This window comes from Peromyscus leucopus, chromosome 3 (assembly GCF_004664715.2).
Source record: "Peromyscus leucopus breed LL Stock chromosome 3, UCI_PerLeu_2.1, whole genome shotgun sequence".
Classification (NCBI taxonomy): Eukaryota; Metazoa; Chordata; class Mammalia; order Rodentia; family Cricetidae; genus Peromyscus; species Peromyscus leucopus.
In genome coordinates, this window is record NC_051065.1 from 50,560,658 (window position 1) to 50,581,867 (window position 21,210).

The following is a 21,210-nucleotide window of genomic DNA, read 5'->3' on the forward strand; positions in this document are numbered from 1 at the left end:
GGAATGTACTGAGTAGCATAGATTTGATGGTCTCTCGTGGGAATCAAGTAGAGTCACTGTATCTAGGATAAACATTAGAATGTAATAGTTGTTGCTCACTGTGTGTAGGGTAGCACTAGAGTGTATTAGTGTTTGTTGAAGGAATCGTGCTAGAGTAGAGTGATTTTCTTCTATGATTTATAGAGTTGTTTTTCTGAGGAAGTTTTCCATCCATTGTTGGCTTTGTTCACAAGACTATCCAGGCACACTTGAATTATTGGGTACTGCAAACAGTACAAATAAGGACTGAAGTTGCAGGGCTGTGATGATTTCCTTCAGGGAACACATAGAATAGATCAAAGGGGCATTGGTCTGAGGAACTTGTTCTCCAAACACAACCTTTGGGCACAATCAGTAAATATGCTTTTGGTTTGAGATTCAGTTCACAGAAACTGTTCCTCCTTGATGCCAGAGAGCCTAGAATTATATTCTGGGGTGGTGACTCTCCTTTGAACAACCCCCTCAACACATCACACTTGACATGATTTCAATTCTCAGAAAGTGTTTAAAATTGAACTCATGTCCCGATACTTGTAAGGCAAAGCACTTTACCAACTACACTATCTTCAGCCCTTTATTTTCATTTATTAATTTATTTTTGAGACAGGGTTTCACACTGTAGCCCAGGCTGGCCTGGAACCTGAGTGCTGGGTTTATTGAAAAATGGTGTATTATTGCTAAGAATTAAGGTTAAATCAAGTCTAAAATTTTTGTTCATAGAGCGCAATTACATCATTCTGAAGCAAGACAAAACTTTTTTTTGAAGCAGGATTTTCTTTTGGCGTGATTAGGTTCTATTAATCTCTCTCTTATTCTATGTTTAGAATGCAAAGGTGGGCGTCATTACCCAAGCACAGCTGGGATAACAATAACAGCCCGCCCACCAAAGAGGGGGAGCAGTGTCCTAAACCCCTGGCTGGGTCACCAGCTGCCCTGTAGGTATGCAGATTAGACCTCCTTGAACCCTGGGGATGTCTCTGAGAATGAAATGTTCTGTCATTCCAAAAGCATTCCTGAAGTGGGTCAAGCATGAGTTAATCAGAACACAAAGGGCCCTCTTCATGACCAACTCTGCGCTGAAATGAAAGCTGTGCACTGTCTACTCCCATTTAAATATGAAAGCCTGGGAAATTCACTGTGGCCCTTATGATTTACCCAGTAACAGCCAAAATAGCTTGAAGCCGGGTCTGTAACTGCCAATGCCTTCCTTCCTGTAGTTTATCTCTGGGACCTCCCTCCCCACTCCCATATCTGTTTATCGATGGTTAAGAGGGATTCTTTTCTATTTTTTCCCATTTCCTCCTTTTCTTCCTCTTCTTCCTTATCCCCAGGAGTTTCCATTTAATCAAATACATAACCTTGGATGCATTCCAGGACTGCCTCAAGGGCAGGAATCGAATTTGGGCCATTGATGGAATTTCAAGATTGGGAATGATGGAGAGGATATACACTAGGCTTGGTAGAGCTGCATTGCTCCTGGTTTTTCTCTGAGTATCTGTGCTAGAATTGGATTTTCTGATCTCAAACCCTGTGCTTCCTTCAGTCACCCCACTCATTTTCTTTTTGATGTTCAAGTACTAGCCTCAGTAGACCATTCTATCACCTTGCATGAAACAAGTTCAAGTGGATCAAAGATCTCAACATAAAACCAGATACACTGAACCTGATCGAAGAGAAAGTGGGGAATAGCCTTGAATTTACTGGCACAGAAGACAACTTCCTGAACAGAACACTGATAGTGCAGGCACTAAGATCTTTAGCCATCAGGGAAATGCAAATTAAAATGACCCTAAGATTCTACCTTACACCTGTCAGAATGGCTAGGCTCAAAAACACAAATGACAGCTTATGCGGGAGAGGTCATGGAGCAAGGGTAACACTTATCCGTTGCTGGGAGGAATGCAAACTTGTACAGCCACTTTGGAAATCAATATGGCAGCTCCTCAGAAAATTGGAAATCAATCTACCTCAAGATTCGGCTAAACTACTCTTGAGCATATACCCAAAGGATGCTCAATCATTCCACAAGGACACTTGCTCAACTTTGTTCACAGCAGCTTTATTCCTAATAGTCAGAAACTGGAAACAACCTAGCTCTCCCTCAAAGAAGAATAGATAAAGAAAATGTGGTAACTCAGCTGTTAAAAACAATGACATCATAGAATTTGCAGGCAAATAAATGGAACTAGAAAAGATCATACTGAGTGAGGTAACCCAGACCCAGAAAGACAAACATGTTAAGTACTCACTTATAAATTGACATTAGCTGTTAAGTAAAGGATAATCATGCTGCAATCCAGAGACCCAGATAGGCTAAGTAATAAGAAGGGCTGGGTGTGGGGAACAGAATGCATGAATATCCCTGGGAAGAATAGATTTTGTGGATGGAATGGGGTTGGGTGGGGACAGGAACAAAGGGAATCAGGTGGGAGTGGGAGGGACAGAGGGAGAGATGACTGGAATTGGGGGACACTTGGGGGTGATATAGAAACCTAGTGCAGTGGAAGCTTCCTGGAATCTGTGAAAGTGGCCCTAGCAAAATCTCCTAGTAATGGGGCATATAGAGCCTGAACTGGACACCAGTCTGGACATCAGTCCAGCCACAAAAGCTTCGACCCACAATCTGTTTTGCCAGCAAGATATGCAGGGGCAATGGTGGCACAGAACTTGTGAAGTGGCTGACCTATGACTGGTCCAACTTGAGTCCCATGCCACAAGAGAGATCCCATGCCTGACACTACCTGATTGGCCAGGACCCAGAGGCAGGACAGCTCAGAGACTCAGAAGAGACCCAAACATGACTGGGAAGAAAAATAAGACAGGCAGACAGAAAGAAAGAAAGAAAGAAAGAAAGAAAGAAAGAAAGAAAGAAAGAAAGGAAGAAAGAGGTAAATGAAATGACTCCATATTCTGCTATACTCAGAGACTAGTGTCTAGTCCAATTGTCCTCAGAGGGGCATCACCCAGCAATTAATGGGAGCAGATGCAGAGACCCAAGGCCAAACACTAGGCAGAGCCAGGGGAGTCCCTCAAAAGAAGGGGAGGAAGGATTGTAAGAGACAGAGGAGTTGAGGGCACCATGAAAACATGGTCCATAGAATCACCTAAGCAGGGCTCATAGGTGCTCACAGAGACCAAAGGGACAAACATGGGTCTAACCTGCATGGGTCTAACCTAGGTCCTCTGCATATACATTATGGTTGTATAGCTCGGTGTTCCTGTGGGACTCCCAACAGTGGGAGTGGTGGGTGTCTTTGACTCTTTGGCCTGTGCTTGGGACCCTTTCCCTCTTACTGGGTTGTCTCATATGGCCTTGATATGAGGGTTTGTGCCAGTCTTATTGTATCTTGCTAGGCCATGTTCAGTGGATATCCCTCAGAGACTTGTTCTTTTTTTTTTTTTTTTTTTTGAAGGGGAAGGGAGGAGAAGCGGAGGGAAGAGGAATTGCGGTTGTATAAGAGAAGAATAAAAGTTGAAGAATAAGAAGAGGAAGAAGAAAAAAAACTGATCAGGTAAAACCTGGAGTCATAAAATTCTCAAAGGAGGTTAGGACATGTCTATTTTTATTTTTAAATGAGGTTTCTGGTGAGAGTTCTAGAACCTTGCAGGTTTATAGCAGGGAAAGGGGCAGTGCCTTAAACAAGTGTTAACTCTGTTAGAATTTGGGGGGAGTGAGTGTACTCCTGTATGAATGAGCATTTAGGACATGAGCATCATGAGCACAGTCATGTCAAGGATGCCAATGTCTCAGACTCAGGTGAATGGCAAGGTTTCCTTTGGTTCAAGTACAGATATTGACAAACAGTTGATCCTTTTCTAAAAACAAAAAGCGCAGAGGACTCCGACCGAAGCTTCCTAATGACTGCAAGGCCTCATGTGCCCTGTAGAGAACACTTCTACAGAGACTCACCAACCCTCCTCCGTGCTCATGCCATGTATAACACATGCTCTGAGGTGCTAGGCTGCTCCTAGTGCATCTCCCGAGTGCATAGCCCACCTGAGACCAGCTTTATGTTACCTGTGCTTGTCTTTCTTAGACTTCTGTCCTTCCCAGGCAGATTTCCAGGACCCAACCCCACAGGACTCAGCAGGAACTGCTGATTCTCATCTGGTGAAAGGCTTCAACCAGACTCTGGAGTAGGAGTCTTCTTTTTTCCCCGTATCCAGCCAAGTTTTCCTTTCTTTCTGCCTCAGCCCATAGGTGTCATCATCACACTGAGGATTAAACTTCCAAACACATGAACTAGGGAGTAGGGCATAAAGCCACATTGTGATGATATATTCTGTACTCCAATAAAGCTTGCCTGGGGATCAGAGGACAGAGCCAACCAATAAATTAGAAAGAGAGTCAGGCAGTGGTGGCACACACCTTTAATCCTATCACTTAGGAGGCAGAGATCTATCCGGGTCTCCTTGACTTCAAGGCCACACTGGGCTACATGAGAGAAACAGAATCAGGCAGTGGTGACACACACATTTAATCCCAGGACATGGCAAGAAAGGTATATAAGGCATGAGGAAACAGGACCTCACTCTCTTGAGGCTGAGGATTTCATAGAGGTAAGCTAGTGGCTGGCTGTTCTGCTTCTCTGATCTTTCAAGCTTTAACCCCAATATCTGGCTCTGGGTTTTTTATTATAAGACCTTTTAAAATTCATGTTACATCTGGCACCTAACATTTGTGGCACAAATTCATGAAAAAGACACTTAAGTGCCTGTGGCCTTGCAGGCCCCAGCTCAGTCCTTAGCTGCACATGGCCAGAGTCTCCACCCCACATGGGCTGGACTCCCTAACCAGCTGGATCCAGATGGCTGGATCTTTCACTTCTTCTCTCTTGGGTTGTGGGCTCTCCCTGGGCTATCTGGGGCTGCTATGCCTACTTGGGCTTTTACTGTTCTACACAGTAGTCAGAGTTGGTGAGTCAATTAAAATTTCTTAATGGGGAAAAATTAGTTAAAGGAGAATTTTTTTACCACATTAAAAAATGGGAAACATTTTAACACTGGAGGGTGTTTAGTCTCTGTTTGATAACACATTAGGCAGTCTGAAATGGAACAACTAAATGAGATAATTAATGTTGGTGGGATAGATATAATGTCAATTATAAATATTATTTGTTTAATCATTTCTGTTTTATTATTTAAAAAGTTGGTTAATGTGAGTGCCAAGAAAAAATTTTAGAAAAACTTGTTAAACAGATCATAGAGAATTCATACCCAGACAAAGGAATTTAAAGGTGAACCAATCTCTGAATTGCATTATATGGTTACAGAGAAACAGCTTAAGGATTTCAAACAGCCAACCTTAATCTATACAGTAACCATACAGGAATTGACAAATGCTCAAGGCTGTGTATAAGCTGATTGGACTCCTGTTCAAATGTTAGATTTGAGGAGATTCAAAGAAGCTATAGTGTCATTTGGTATGCATTCTTTGTTCATGAAGCAAATGTTAAACTCATGGTCAAGTTGTAATAGAATTATCCCTCAAGACTGGAAAGATTTAGTTGTACAGCAATCTTAGAGGCTGGTCTCCAGTTACAATGGAGGACCTGGTGGAAAGATGAGGCTAAGACAATTGAACAACAAAGTACGGCTAGAGGTATGGAAATTTCCCAGGATCAACTTCTTGGAGAAGGTGATTATGCTGATATACAAAGACAATCTTTATATGATGACAACACCATAATTATATGCTGAATGGCAGCCTTGAGTGCTTTGGAAAGAATTGAAGAAGTAGAAAGGCTATTAAAGGCAAGATCAGCATCCTTGGAGGAATGGATCTGAGATACAATTAATATTGAATCTCATGACCATGATGATGCTTGGATAGGAGAGGTGATTTCCAGAGGTTTAAAGAAAAATGGTAATGTAATCTAATTTATTGGCTGGCTCTGTCCTCTGATACCCAGGTAAGCTTTATTGGAGTACATAATATATCACCACATTTCCCCTTTTGTCTAAAATAATAAAAGAAGATATAGTATAAGAAAAACTATATACAATAAGTATATATAATATATACAGGCAATAAATACATCAACAATGTCTAGTCCATATGCATTTGACAAATTCAGAGAAAATACTCTATTATCTATCTTATCTTTGTGAGTCCAAAGGATTGTATCTAATTTATCTTCTATTCTAATTTGCATTACCAACCCAAAACTATCTTTTGATGTCTATCAAACCTATACACTTTATACTTCTTTAGTGAGTTTCTCTTTTGAATTTGTTAACAAGGAAAACTATAACTAAAACTATGTAATCTTCAACTCTCTCCGAAACCTGAGAAGGAAAAAATATTAACTGAGTAAGCAGGAAGTGCAAACAAGCGACTTTCAAAAAATGAGAAGTGACAGAAACAACTGGCTGCCTGGACAGTCACCCAAGGTTCCTCTGGAACACTGAGGCATCCATCTTTGGCCTACAGGCCTAGCATACCTGACAGACTCTTCTGTGAAGCAGGATTTTCTGAAGGGCTGTCCTACTTTGTCTTGGCAAGATGGAGCAGTCCTTTCTTTTGTGTCCTGCTTGTCCATTTTGGGCAGCATACTGTCAGCAGTCGAGGCAAGGACATTTTCTTGCCCAGTGGCTAACTTTTGCTGTAAAAGATAGTAAACTCCATATGGAGTTTCTTTGGTGTCCATCATCTTCTTTGAAGTAGATTGGTGCTGCCAGGAGCAGACATGTCTCATAGTCATAAATAAAGAAAAAAAATCTTTGTTATTAAAACATCTTAAATGCCATATTCTATAGATCTCTGAAGTGTTTGAAGATGACCTGTCTATCTAAAATATATTTCTGTTTAATCTTGAAAACATACCTAATATGACTACAAGTTTGATTGTAGTGACTATTAACTTGCATTTCCTATATCCTAATTAGTTGGTAATAATAACAACTTTCAAGGACTAGCAATTTGTATTACATTGTTAAATGAACTGTATAGGTACAATACCTTGAACAAGATTAGAAATATATGTACAGTATTTTCTAACAAAATCAATCTCAAATTTGTATCAATATACATAATTATACAATATACAAAAATCCATTCCAATATAAAATATTTAAAACTAGTAGTTCCTTTCTAAAAGTAAATTCAATAATCTACCTTTTTATCTTATCATGTCTATATACTCCCATTTTTTCTTTTCAGAATAGATTCAACAATATACCATTTTATCTTTTTTTTTTTTTTAAATTTTTTTTTAGAGTTTTTATTTATTATGTATACAGTGTTCTGTCTACATGTAGACTTGCAGGCTAGAAGAGGACACCAGATCTCATTACAGATGGTTGTGAGCCCCCATATGGTTGCCGGGAATTGAACTCGGGACCTCTGGAAGAGCAGCCAGTGCTCTTAACCTCTGAGCCATCTCTCCAGCCCCTACCTTTTTATCTTATCATATCTATATCCTCCCCTTTTTTCTTTTCAGAATAGATTCAACAATCTACCCTTTTATTCTATTATTTCTGTATCTTTGTTTTTCAGAGTAGCTTCACCCAGGTTGACCTTGATCTCATTCTGTAGCCCAGATAGGCCTTTAATTTGTGGTCATCCTGCTTTGTGAGTAGCCAGCCTCTGCTCCAGACTAGTTTAGAAAAGAGAATATAGGAACATCAGTTTTCAAAAATATACTTGATTGCTTTAATAATTTAAAAGTTGTGATTCTCGTATAACAGGGTCCCAAGTATCAGGGTTCATTTTAGAAATGTTTCTTGAATGCCCATATTTTCCTGCTGTTCGTACCTCATGAAAGTGACACACTGCAAAAGTAGAAAGTTCTATGCTCCTGGCCTCATCTTTGGCCCACAGCTAAGTCCACATATGCTCATTTCCTGGCTTTGTTTCACAGTTTCTATGGTCTATGGCGTTGCTCTAGCAAGGAAGGAACAGACAGAGTAGTTTCTTTCTTCAGTTTTGGTCAAAAGTTTAAGCAAATTTATTTTTATCATAAGGGTGAGTATTCAGATGCAGAGCTGAGGCCTATGATTTGGTGTTCTGGTGAACCTCTGTTGTACCTGAATTTTTATTAGTTCAACTATTACTCAATGACATTTATTTCCATATTTTAAATAACATCCAATGATGCTATTTCCCACCTCAGATTTTAGGTATGATTTGCTGATACCCGTTACTGAATAGGGTAGCTGCTATAACCTGTCCACCTTTGTACTCTGGAAAGTGGGCAAAAGTAAAGGGGGTAGGGGGGGTGAAGGCATTCCCAGAGAGCTCCAACTGAACCTTTTGCTCGGCTGGTTAGCTGATTACAGCTTCAGAGATGGCAGAGATGTTAGAATATTGCAGGTTAAGAGGTGAGTTGCAACTTATCTTGGCCTATCTTTAACCCCATATATAGCCATCCCTGGACCACTTCTGGGTGTGACTTAAAATCCCGTGACTAATAGATAAAAACTTTTTGGAATGCATTGACTTAGCTGACCACTAGTTACTGCCTGCCCAAGAATCTGCATGCATCTGAGGGCTATCTTTCTCTCTTAGCTAGAAGTTGCTGCTTTGATATTTGTACAAATATATGTCAAGTGCCTTGATTTGTGATTTCCTTTGTTCTGTTACTGTAAAAACTTCCTGAAATGACTTCCGTGATGGAAAATGGAATTTGGAGTAACCTAAATCTATGTTCCCTTAATGTCTTAATTATTATTCTGTTGCTGTGAAGAGACACCATGACCAAGGCAGATTATAAAAGGAAGAATTTAATTGGAGGCCTGATTACAGTTTCAATGGTTAGTCCATGAACATCACGGTGGGGAGCATGGCGGCAGGTAAGCTGGCATGGTGCTTTAGGAGCAGCCAAGAATTTTTACCTGTTCCACGGGCAGCAGGAGAGAAGGAGACTGGGCCTGGCATGGGCTTTGGAAACTTCAAAGCCCACCTCCAGTGACACACCTCCTCCAACAAGGCCACACCTCCTAATCCTTCTTAAATAGTTCCACAAACTGAAGACTAAACATACAGTCTATCGCGGCTATTCTCATTCACACCACCACACAAGCGATGGTCTCTCTCATATTTGGTTCTAGAGTAAACTATCTCTTATTCCTTTTGAGGTTAAATTTTTTTTTTTTAATGTTGACAAAGGAAATGAGCTATTTCTACAACTGAACAAGTTTAATCTGAGAGAACCTGTAGAAAGGAGGTCTTCAGTTCAGAAATCAGAGAGATGGCTGCCCACTTACAGAGTAGAGATGGCTATAGGGGAAAGGATGAGGAACAGACAAACAAACAAAAAAAACCTGCCTCTTTTAGCCTGAGATATGCCCTTGCTAAGGAGTGAGCAGAGAGCAGTGAGTGGTAAGTAAATGAATGTCAGATGCATAGATATCTCTTGTGGTAGCCATTACTAAGGCCCTGAAAGGTGAGGAGTGGTAAAGTCCAGGAAAACAAGCTACTTTTGTTTGGCATGCTAATTACTGTGGTTTCCAGGAACTGTTGCCAGTTAACCAAAATGGAGGAACTTAAAAAAAAAAATGGTGCTGTTACTGCTAATCTTCCTTGTTGCGGATTGTTTGTTTACACTGTGTGGTGATGTGTTACTATGATTGGTTTAATATGGAGCTCAATGGCCAATAGCCAGGCAGGAGAGAATAGGCGGGACTTCCGGGAGAGAGAGGACTCTGGGAAGAAGACAGGTGGAGATGCCAGTGAAACACTGAAGAAGTCGGACATACAATACAGAGGAGAGGTAACTAAGCCACATGGCAGAACATAGATTAGTAAAAACATGTTAAGTTATAAGAGCTGGTTGGGGAAAAACCTAAGCTAAAGGTCAAGCTTTCATAATTAATAATAAGTCTCCGTGTTGTTTGTGAGCTCCTGGCCCAAAGGAAAGTCCAACTACACTTTCTTTTTCTCAATGATATAGAAATGCACACCTCCCCGTACACTCCCCCAGAGAAATAAGGGCAAATAACATGAAAATGTATTCCACAGGGGAGAGAAATACAAGCATGAAAATAGGTCAGATCTTACTCATATAGAGATATAAACAACTTAGAATTGCTACTTTCACTGCCCACATTAACAATCTTTATGTTTGACAATACCACCTGCTGGCAAAGCTCTGGAGATATGGTCCTTTTCATTATAAACGTTAGAACTTCTGGAACTATTTGTCATTATCTCCCCAACTTATAAATGCATTTATTCTCTGACCTGGAATTCCTGTTTGTGATGATACACACACACACACACACACACACACACACACACACACACACACAAAAAAAAAAAAAAAAAAAAAAAAAAAAAAAAAAAAAAAAAAAACCCTTACAGCTCTCACCTTAAAGGGAATAAGAGATAGTTTATTCTGGAACCAAATTTGAGTGCTCATTATCTGGGAACGCAAATTTGGGTTACCCAAATTCCATGTTTCAATATGGGAGCAGTTTTATAGTTTTACAGAACTAAGAAAGGCATAAATCAAGGCAAGATTAAAGTGCTTTGGTGGGTACACAGGAGAGGAGGTCGCAGCAAGATGCAGGATGCTCACTCGGATGCTACTGTTACTCTTAGCTCCTAGGTGGGTGGAAGCTGGTGCTCTGTTAAGTTCACAGACTCCAAGGGCTGGAGAAATGGCTTAGCAGTTAAGAGCACTGGCCTCTTTACAAGAGGACCCAGGTTCAATTCCCAGCACACACACGCGGTGGCTCACAACCACCTGCAACTCCAGTTCCAGTGGATTCAGTGCCCTCCTACGGCCTCAGTGGGCATCAGGCATGCATGTGGTACACAGACATACATGTGGGCAAAATACCCATACACTTGGAAACAATTTTAAAATAGTTTCCAGAAGGTTTTTAACTGTTAGTCACAGATGTTAGCTCTAACACAGAGGTGAGCAGAGGTTGGCTATTGAGGGGACTAAAGCTGGAGCCCTAGATAAGGTCCTTGGCCTCTGCAGCATCTCAGCCCTGTCGAATCACTGCAGTTTTAATAAGTCAGCCGGTCTTTGCAGACAGAGCGGCTTACCAGGCGTTCTCGTTGACAGTAGACGGACTGGACGTAAGTGCATTCCTTGTTTAGTGGGCTACAACTTGGAGCTGTCTGGGAAGAGTCTTCAGGAATTATCAGGGTCAGGTTGGCCTGTGGTAATGAATACTAATGGAGGGGGGACAACACATCCTGAGTGTGGAGGGCACAGTTCATAGACGGGGCGCTCGACTGTGCGAGCATACAGGAAGCGATCTGAAGCAAAAGCAGCCCACACAATGCATTTGTTTCTCTCTGCTGCTGTCTGTGGATGTGGTATGACCAGCTGCCTCAAGCTACTGCCTCTGTGACTTAACTTCCCTCCAAGGAAGGACTGTAACCTGGATGTGTGAGCTAAGGCAAACACTTTTCCTAAGTGGCTTTCAGTCAGGGTATTTGTTATAGCAACAGAAATGAACAAAAGCAGTATCCCACACCCCACAAACCCATCCCCCATACGCATACACATACACACACACACACACACACACACCACAACCCCATATGCACAAAGGTGTGTACTTACACATGAACACACACACACAAACCTCCATATGCACACATGTTTACATTTACACATAAATATGAATACACTTGCATACAGCCACATGTACACACACATGCATACACATACTTCTACATGCACATACTTCCACATGCACACACAACACACACATATGTGCAACCACACATATACACACATGCACATGTGCAAACATGCACCTGTGTGTGTAAAGCTGTAAAGTGAAGGATATACAAACATTTTCATATTAAAGAACACCGAAACAGCATGCAATAAACGAATAAGGTGTGTTTGGTGATCAGGATGGTTGGTGTCATGAATGGAAACAGATTTTTCATGCATGTTTTGAACCATACAAATATAATACCTGTTATAATTCATGCATAGTACATCCATTTGGAAAATCAGAGCTTGCCTCTTGGAATAAATACTCCATAAATAATCTCCCACCCACCACCTCTCTCTGTATCCTCCCTCCTTCTCTTCGTCTCTTCATTCCTTCCTGTAATGTTGGAGATGTTACAGACACCTGCTCTGCATTCTCTGGGTGCTTGCCTGCTTCTGAGTTCTGGATCATTTGTTCACAGTTGTTTTTGGGTCTCTTCTCAGTACCATTTGTGGAATTTCCATCACTCCTCTGTTCTCTGGAGTCCATCACCCTCTGCTTACAGAAATAAGGGAAAGTTTCCATTTAACTTCAGGAGTACAAAAATGGGTGGCCGCTCTGTGGTGGTTTGAATGAGAATGGCCTCAATTGGCTCATATATCTGAATGTTTGGTTGCCATTTGGAGAACTGTCTAGGAAGGCTTAGGAGGTGTGGCCTTGTTGGAGGAGGTGTGTCACTAGGGGTGGGCTTTGAGGTTTCAAAAGCCCATGCTAGGCCCAGTCCCTCTCTCTCTCTCTGCCTTCATCTTGTGGATCAGATGTAAGTTCTCAGCTACTTCTCTCGTACCATGCTGGCCAGCCTGCCTGTCACCCTGCTCTCCACTGTGGGAGCCTACAGTGACTCCAGCTTGTGGCTTGATTTTATCTTCACTTAAGGTCAGAGAGTTCAAGCTTGTCTTTGCCCCTCAAGACTGAATAACAGGATGTTTGGCCAAAGGCCTGGTTACCAGATGCTTTGCTCCTCGTGGCTGAATAACAGGAGGTGTTTACGCTTGTCTATTCCTTGAATCATGGTAAGGAAGTCTTTTTGCCCCATTGCTTGGTGTATAAAAAGGCTTTGAGAAATAAATCCCGGGCCTCTGCAGTATTCACTGAGAGCCCTCCCGATTCTATCTTCTGTCTCTTGTCTTTTTCTTTATTAATCCTTACTCCCCTATTCAGGTACTGTTAGACAGGTCAGCTGGTCCTGACACCCCACCATGATGATCATGGACTCACCTGAAACCGTAAGCCAGCCCCCAGTTCAATGCTTTCTTTTATAAGTAGCCTTGGTAATGATGTCTCTTCATAGCAATAGAGCAGTAACTAATACCATCTTCTGCCCATCATAGAAGGGCATGGTCAATACCTCTGTAACAAAATACAGGTCAATAAGAGAAACATATCACAATTCACTAATGTACACACGTATACAGGACTCACACAAAACATGAGTACTTAGCTGGGCTTTCAAAAAACGAACAAACAACACCACAGTGTGAGAACTTGAAGACAGAGTCAGATGAACCCTAACTATCCTCTGCACAAGAGACAAGGAAAATGGACAGGGCTGTGGGGTTTTAGATGGATTATAAATGATAGCATGAGCCGGGTGGTGGTGGCGCACACCTTTAATCCCAGCACTCGGGAGGCAGAGCCAGGCGGATCTCTGTGAGTTCGAGGCCAGCCTGGGCTACCAAGTGAGTTCCAGGAAAGGCGCAAAGCTACACAGAGAAACCCTGTCTCGAAAAACCAAAAAAAAAAAAAAAAAAAAAAAAAATGATAGCATGAACCCAGAGACTATTCAATGGCTGGGGTCAAAGCTCCTTTGGCAATAGGTGCGGCCTTTGGTCTTTTACAGTGCCCTCCTCTTAGGTAAGGGCTCCATCTTTCCTTTCTTGATGAGGGAGATTTCAGACAGGAGATTTGAAGGCAGCTGTGTTCCTCTGTGGATCTGGGCTTTGGAAAAAACAGAAAACTGTGCAGAAAGCCTTCCCTGCCCTCTGCAGAGAAAGAGGATGGGAGGCGGAGTGTGAGACAAACCTTGGTTTTGAGACTTTGTCTAGCTCGGCTGTCAAATTACCATGTTTTCTGAGCTTCAACAGTCTGGGAGGGGACAGAAAGAGAGACAGAGACAGAGACAGAGATGGGAGGGGTTCCTGTGCCCACGGAGGTGTGGTATCACCCAGGTTTCCGATGTTTATATCTGTGCCCACATTCCTCTGCAGGGTTTTAGACTCCTCTGAATCTGCGACACTCAAAGACACCGTTTCCTGGAACACCCTGGGCAGTACAGCGAGGCCACATTGAAGAAGCAAGAGTGCTGTAGAAGTGTCACGATAGCAAGCCTGGTTCAGCTTCCTCTCCACAACCACTTCCTCCATTGTGTGCCGGTTTCCAGGGCACACAGCGGGGGTGCAGGATGTGGGGTGTGGGGTGTGGGGTGTGAGGTGTGGGGTGTGAGGTGTGTCCACTTCAAGCCTGAGGTCTCTTTTCCTTAGATAGAAGAATTATTTTGTTCCTGTCAGCATCACGTCCTGTGCTGATCTTTGGATGTATGTATCTGTATTTGCTGTTTCCGCCTCTTCAGTCTTTTGTTCTGCCTCATGGGAGAATTCTTTGGTATTCTTTCAACTTTGCTATTAAAATATTTACTTCCACGATCATATTTCTAGTTTTTAACAGCTGTCTAAAGGGCTCTCTGTATGCCATCTGGGAGAAAGGAGTTAGTCGCTGATCTCCAACTTCCTGAAATGGAAGAGACCAAAAATAAGAAAGACACAACCAATTCAATCCTTAAAATTTGTAGATACAAACAAGATCGTACCTCCAGGCAAGAACTGGCACATCTGTCGTGCTCAAAGTGGGGTACACCTGGGCCGGAGGTTCGCAAGTCTGGAGTGTGAGCCTTTGTGGAAGTGTGACCTACTTGAAACATCAGTACCAGCGATAACAATTGTCAGAGCATAAAAAGGGAAATTTTGTGTGTGTGTGTGTGTGTGTGTGTGTGTGTGTGTGAATAGAATAATTTCTCTGTATAACTACTGCCTTCTCTATGAAACACAGAAGCATTAGAGTTTGTTTGCTTATTTAATTTATTTGAGATAGAGTCTCATTATGTAGCCCTGGTTAGTCTGGAATGCCCTTTGTAGGCCAGGTTGGACTTGAACTCAGAGATGTGCCTGCCTCTGCCTCCCCAGTGCTAGGATCAAAGATGTGCCCGCTACATCCTGTGTATGTGTTAAGTCTGAAGGAAGTACGTCTTTTTTTTTTTAAATGTGTGTAGGTGTTTTACCTGCGTGTATGTCTGTGTACCACGTGTGTACCTGGTGCCCACAGAGGCCAGAAGAGAGCACCAGATACCCTGAAATTGGAGATGGTTGTGAGCCACCATGTGAGTGTTGGGAATTGAATGCAGGTCCTTAGGGACAGTAGCCAGTGTTCTTTATTGATGAGACATCTCTTCAGCCTCAGTAAAGGATGTTATAAAATGACAAGAAAGAACCCATGATCCAAGGTAGCCGTGTCAGACTACCCTGTTTCCATGTCAAGATCACCTGGATCTTTTGAGTGATTAATAAAATGAATAGGTTTTAATAATAGTTAAGGTCTCCGAGTTTTATGTAAAATCTGACCCTACCTGTTAATTCAGTGTCCCACTTTATAGATTAAGTATTTCCCTTTATATCTTTGAAGAGTGCAAATATATTTTCAAAGGAATTCCCCTCTCCTATTCTCTATTTCTCTCCAGGTTTGTTCTGTCTGTTGGGGTCTCTTTCACATTCAAAGCATTTCCAAGTATCTAATGGTCATTAGCTATTCATTTGTATTGTATATTTAGGTACCCATGTAGGTGAATTTGGCTTTTGAAAGTGGGATTTCATTGTAAGATGAGCACACAGGTCCTTAAATATTTTTACAGGAGAGTCAGTGTGGTGGTTTGAATGAAAATGGCCCCCATAGATTCATAGGGAATGAGGGAATGGCATTATTAGAGGTGTGGCCTTGTTGGAGTGGGTGTGGCTTTGTTGGAGGAAGTGTGTCCCCGGGGTGGGGGGGTGGGAGGTGGGGGGGGTATTGGCTTTGAGGTTTCAGATGCTTGAGCCAGGCCCAGTCTCTCTCTCTTTTACAGATCCAGATGCACAACTCTAGCTCCTTCTCCAGCACCATGTCTATCTGCATGCCACCATGCTTCTTCCCACTATAATGATAATGGACTAAACCCCTGTATCGTAAGCCAACCCCAAGTAAATGTCTTCCTTTATAAGACTGCCTTGGTCATGGCGTCTATTCACAGCAATAAAACCCTCACTAAGACAGTCGGACTTTTAATTTCTGTATGTTTCTCTCCAGAATGGTCTGGGCTGACCAAGAAGAAGCCTACACTGTCAGGAAAGGGGGCTCTTGTCATTTAGTGTAGCTGCTATCACAGGTGACCATTCATATGTTGCTGGGGGGATAAAAAGGCAGGAATCTGTTGCTAGATTTTTCCGCCTTGCCCACAGTCAGGACAAATCTTTGTCACCCGCCAGTCCCACAGCCGCTCAGACCCAACCAAGTAAACACAGAGACTTATATTGCTTACAAACTGTATGGCCGTGGCAGGCTTCTTGCTAACTGTGCTTATAGCTTAAATTAGTCCATTTCCATAAATCTATACCTTGCCACGTGGCTGGTGGCTTACCGGCATCTTCACATGCTGCTGGTCATGGCGGCGGCTGCAGTGTCTCTTGCCTTCCTATTCTTTTATATCTCCTCTCTGTTAGTCCCGCCTATACATCCTGCCTAGCCACGACCAATCAGGTTTTATTTATTGACCAATCAGAGCAACTTGACATACAGACCATCCCCCAGTACAGCCAAGTGCAGACCATCTCAGACACCTGCACTCAGGCCCATGGTCCTAATCATCCTCTATGCGGACCTGCTGGGTAACACCACAAAGAACCCAAGAAGGGCTCCCACAGGACATACAGAACATCCCACAGCAGGAATCTGTTATTTTTTTTCAGTCTCAGAAGTCATAGGTTAGACACAAGTGTGGACCACAGTGGTGTTACTGGGAGCGCAGTCCTTTCCAGAACTGTGGAGGATAATCTGCTTTTTGCCCTTTCCAGAGGCTCACTCCACATCTTAGCTGATCTTTTTATCATTAAAAATGAAAAAATAAAAGTGCCAAGATTTGTGATGTCAGAGGGGTTGATTTGCAGTTGGCCTGATCCATTGTCTCTAGACTCCAGTGATGCAGGACACCATGGCAACAGGACTATGTGATAGAAGAGGCCATTTACCTCATGGCAGTGTCAGAGCACCAAAAAAAGCCTGTTAAGGGGAAACTCCTCCTGGTCAAAAGATGAGAAGCTCTGAACTGGGTGGAGACCTGACATTCCCCTTGGGCAGGTCAGTCACCTGGCCAAGGCACCACCCCCAGGAAGGTAGGCAGGCACACTGTAAGCCATGCTTAAGAGACAGGCAGAGTAATTGTTCTCTAATGAAATACTGTGCTTTTCTTTCTCAGACGTCTGACTTGGAGTGCAATCCCTACAAGCCACCTTTTTCTTTTTTCTGTCTTCTTTCAGATGCTGGCAAGAATCTAGATGTGATTTTCCAATACTTTGGGCTTCCTTGCTTGTTTTCTAAATCTTTCTTCCCCACCACAGGGCTTCCTGGTGCCGTGTTGAAGGCCCCATGCTGGTAACTCAAGCAGCCTGGCTTTCCCCTTCTCTGCTCCATTATCCTCCTCCAGGCCTCAGTTGTATTCATAGCTTGTCTGCCCTGGGATTTTTCTTTTAAACTCTGATTAAAGTTGTCCTCAAGCTTCCCTTTGATTCAACTCTAAATCATCTCATTAATGAGACTAAGAACCCCAGGAAAGGACCCAGATTTCCCTGGTATCATTTGGGGAAACTGAGGAAGATGTCTGCTTCAAAGGTGTCCCTCTGGTAAACTACCCCTTCTGTGCATGCTCCATCCCTTATTGCCACCCTACCCCAATGATGCCACCAGATTAAAAATTCCATTGGTTAGTCCATTGCCCTCAGGATGATTAGACCTACCATCTGGGAAATCAGGCATTCAACACTCGAGTCTTTGGGGGACACTTCTTATCCAAACCAAAATGCCCCAATTCCTTAGCTGTGACCCCCTTCTGAAACGGCCAGTAGAGACTTTCTTCTATCATCACTCAGATCCCAGCATTACTGTTCCAATATTACTTTTGGACCTGTGTTATTACATTGAAATCACCCAGGCAATTCAGAGTTTATTTATAACCTTAATTTTCTCTTACCATGTCATATAACATATCTACAGGTTCTGTAGATCAAGATAGGAGCACCCTTTTGGCCTTTCTTCTGCCTCCAGGATGCGTTTCTTGGATACTATGTTTCTTTTGTTAGGCAAGAGGGAGGGAGAAGGGAAGCAGTGCCCGTTGGATAATATGTGGGATGTTACTTATTTCCCCTTTAGCAGACGCTGCTGTCATCTCTGCCTGCTGTCCCTGAGTGCAAAGTTCAAAATAAGATCTCTAAAGAGTCCTTTTCCATCTGTCCATCCAGGGCAGGGGAGATGTAGTGCCCAGGTTGGGGGAATGGAGAAGTTATCTGGAGCCCCAAATGATTTTTTACTTTTGTTTGTTCCAAATGCTTGAACATTCCTCTAGCGACATCACCTTTGACCAACTTCCTACTCGGAACTGCATTGTTTAGCACCAGAACACTGTAAGATCTCTTTAGCTGTTTCCTGGTGCTGGTTCAATCGAATGTGCTCCGAGTGCAGGTTCTGTATCGCCCCGCTGTTTTGAGTTTGTTGGAGCATGTTTTATAGCCTGGAAGTGGTCCGTACTTATAAATATTCTGTGTGAGCCTGAGAAAATGTGTGTTCTCGGATGAAGTGGTCTGTAAACGTCTATCAGATCCTGTTGGCTGAGGGGGTTCAGTTCTACCGTGTCCTTCCGGCTTTCAGTCGGCTGCCTTGGTGTTACTGAACAGGCACGTCCAGTGTCCGCTTACAGGGAGCTAAGCTACCTCTTCTGGCAGTTCTGTGTGTTTTGAAACTCAATGTTTAGATATACATCAAGGCATGTTAAATCTTGCAGAATTAACCTTTCATCATTAGGTAATACCCTTTTTTTGTGTGTTGGACAAATTTTCTTTCTTAAAATTTGGGTATTTTTTCTTACCCTGAAGTATTCTTTACCTGGATTTTTTCAGTTTTACTTATTATTATTATTATTTTAGATTGGCTTTCTCTATGTACCCCTGGCTGTCCTGGAACTGGCTTTGTAGACCAGGCTGGCTTTGAACTCACAGAGATCCACCTGCCTCTGCCTCCTGATCGACCACTGGGATTAAAGGCGTGCACCACCACCACCCACCACCTCTTTTTATTCTCATCCAAAGATACAGCAGTTTTTGTTTTTTCTTTTAGATTTCAACCAACCAAACACTCCTCTACCCACTTCTCAACAGACAGGCTTATTTGGGGGTTTGAAAAGAGACACAGCCATTGTGTGCCAAGAGAAAAACCTTGCCTTCTTTGGGCTTGCTGGTTCCACACCTCACCTACCAATGTGTCGGCCATTACTTCTAACTAGACCTGACCGGTGCACATAGTCACAGTAAACTTTGTTTACAAACTTCTTTAAAACACCAGCTTGTTTTAGTTCTGTGGATTAATCTGAATAACAGACATGTATTTTAACTTTGAAGGCAGGTAGTAAACTTGGCTAAAGGTCTTGTGAGAGTCCATGAGCAAACAGAACTTTTTTATTTATTATGAGGCAATTCCATAAGCGATAAATACCTTGCCTTTATTTGTCTGGCAATGTCTTTATTTATTTATGTTTATTCTTGCAGGATAATTTCATTAGATACAGACATTTTGTTTTTTTAATAATTTGACAAATTATAGTTGCTTTAAACACTAAATATTCCGCCACCCCACTCTCATGCTTACACGGCTCTATAGTGTGTGTAGTTTTTTGTGTGTTCCTGCCCCTGCCCCTCACCCTCAACTCCTTTTAACATTGTTTTCTTTGCTTCTCATACAGTTTGAGAGCATGGTGTATGTTCCCCTTGGGTGACTTTTAAATTTCTTTTTGTCTGTATTGCTTGGTATTTTCTGAGCTTCCAGGACCTGTGGTTGCTGTCGCTGTATATCAGTCATTTCAGAAGACTCTTCAGCCACGATGCCCAGGCTCCACATTTATATCTTTTGTGATTGTTCTTGGAGATTTTAAAGGATCATTCCGCATTTCAGTTTCTGAAGTTTTGTGTCAGTGTATCTTCAGGCTCAACGCTTCTTCCCCAACTGTGTCCACTCAGTCAGTGGTCAACCCATCAAAGACCATCTGGGCTTGGTTTGGTGCTGGAGAACTACCCTAGCATTGTGCAGAGTAGGCAAACCACTTTACCACTGATATACACCCTAGCCACCAGCAAGATATTTTTCATGCCTATTACAATGTTTTAATCTTTTAATTATAAAATGACTCTTATTATGTGTGCATGCAGAGGTCAGAGGACAACTTGTAGGAGTCAGTTAGTTCTGTCCCTTCTACCCCAAGAGTCCCAGGTATTGAACCTGGGTCCTTCGGTTCAGCTGTAGGTTCCCTTACCTGCTGAACCATCTTGTCAACCCTCCTTTTGATACTTCCTTAGGGATTCCATCCACTTACACTGCCCAGATGTTCTTGCATGTTGCCTGTCTTTTCCATTAGAGCCCTTTAATGGGATTAGAGCACACTACTTTCAATCATGTAACATTTCTGCCTTGGCAACTCCAAAATCTCCGTCATTCTGAGCCTGTTGCTCATGCTTGCTTTGCCTCTTCAGACTGTGTCATTTGCTTGTGTTTTAAAAGCCTGTCTTGTACATTTTTGCAGCCACTGAAAGCTGACCAGGACAAATGGAGTATAAAGGACTAGATTAAGGGCCTTTGTCAGAGGCTCCCTATTGGTCCGGGAGGGTTTAGGTGTTGTTGCTGTTCTGGGTGTCAGTGTCCTCAATTCCCTCCCCCGTTCTTGCTGTCGTCCTTGTCACCTTTGCGTTTCCCTAATGATGCTTTCTTACAAGAACCTATTTGTCCCAGCATCTCTCTACCATTGGCTTTTGTTGGTATGGAACTCAGTTCACGTACAGATAGGGTGCTGTGGAGGAGAGGGTTTTACAGTCCCACACTTCTATTTCTATTTTTTTAAAGGAGTTGTAGGTCATTGGGTGATGACTTTTCAAACAGCCTTTATTCTTTTAAAAAAAATCATTACATTTGTTTTTCATGTGCTTGTATGAGTTTATGTGCATCACATATATCCAGGAGCCCATGGGGGCCATAAAAGTGCCTCAGGTTCTCTGAAACTAGAGTTACGCATGGCTGTGAGCCATGTGGATGCTGGGACCCGAACTCTGGTCCTTTACGAGAACAGCAAGCTCACTTAGCCATCTCTCCAGCCCCTGCTTTAGCTCCCCCGAATCCCCTTTCTCCTTTTCTAGGAGATAAGAAATT

General features: G+C 42.6%; 1 long non-coding RNA gene across 1 annotated transcript in view; it reads left to right on the forward strand.

The window, feature by feature from the left end:
• Positions 1 to 14,111, forward strand: part of LOC119087594 — a 28,064-nt gene extending 13,953 nt beyond the window's left edge. Inside the window, exons 2-3 of the long non-coding RNA XR_005091062.1 lie at positions 3,453 to 3,551; positions 13,935 to 14,111. This is a non-coding gene — a long non-coding RNA (uncharacterized LOC119087594). The remainder of the gene's footprint in view (positions 1 to 3,452; positions 3,552 to 13,934) is intronic.
• Positions 14,112 to 21,210: the final 7,099 nt, after the last annotated feature.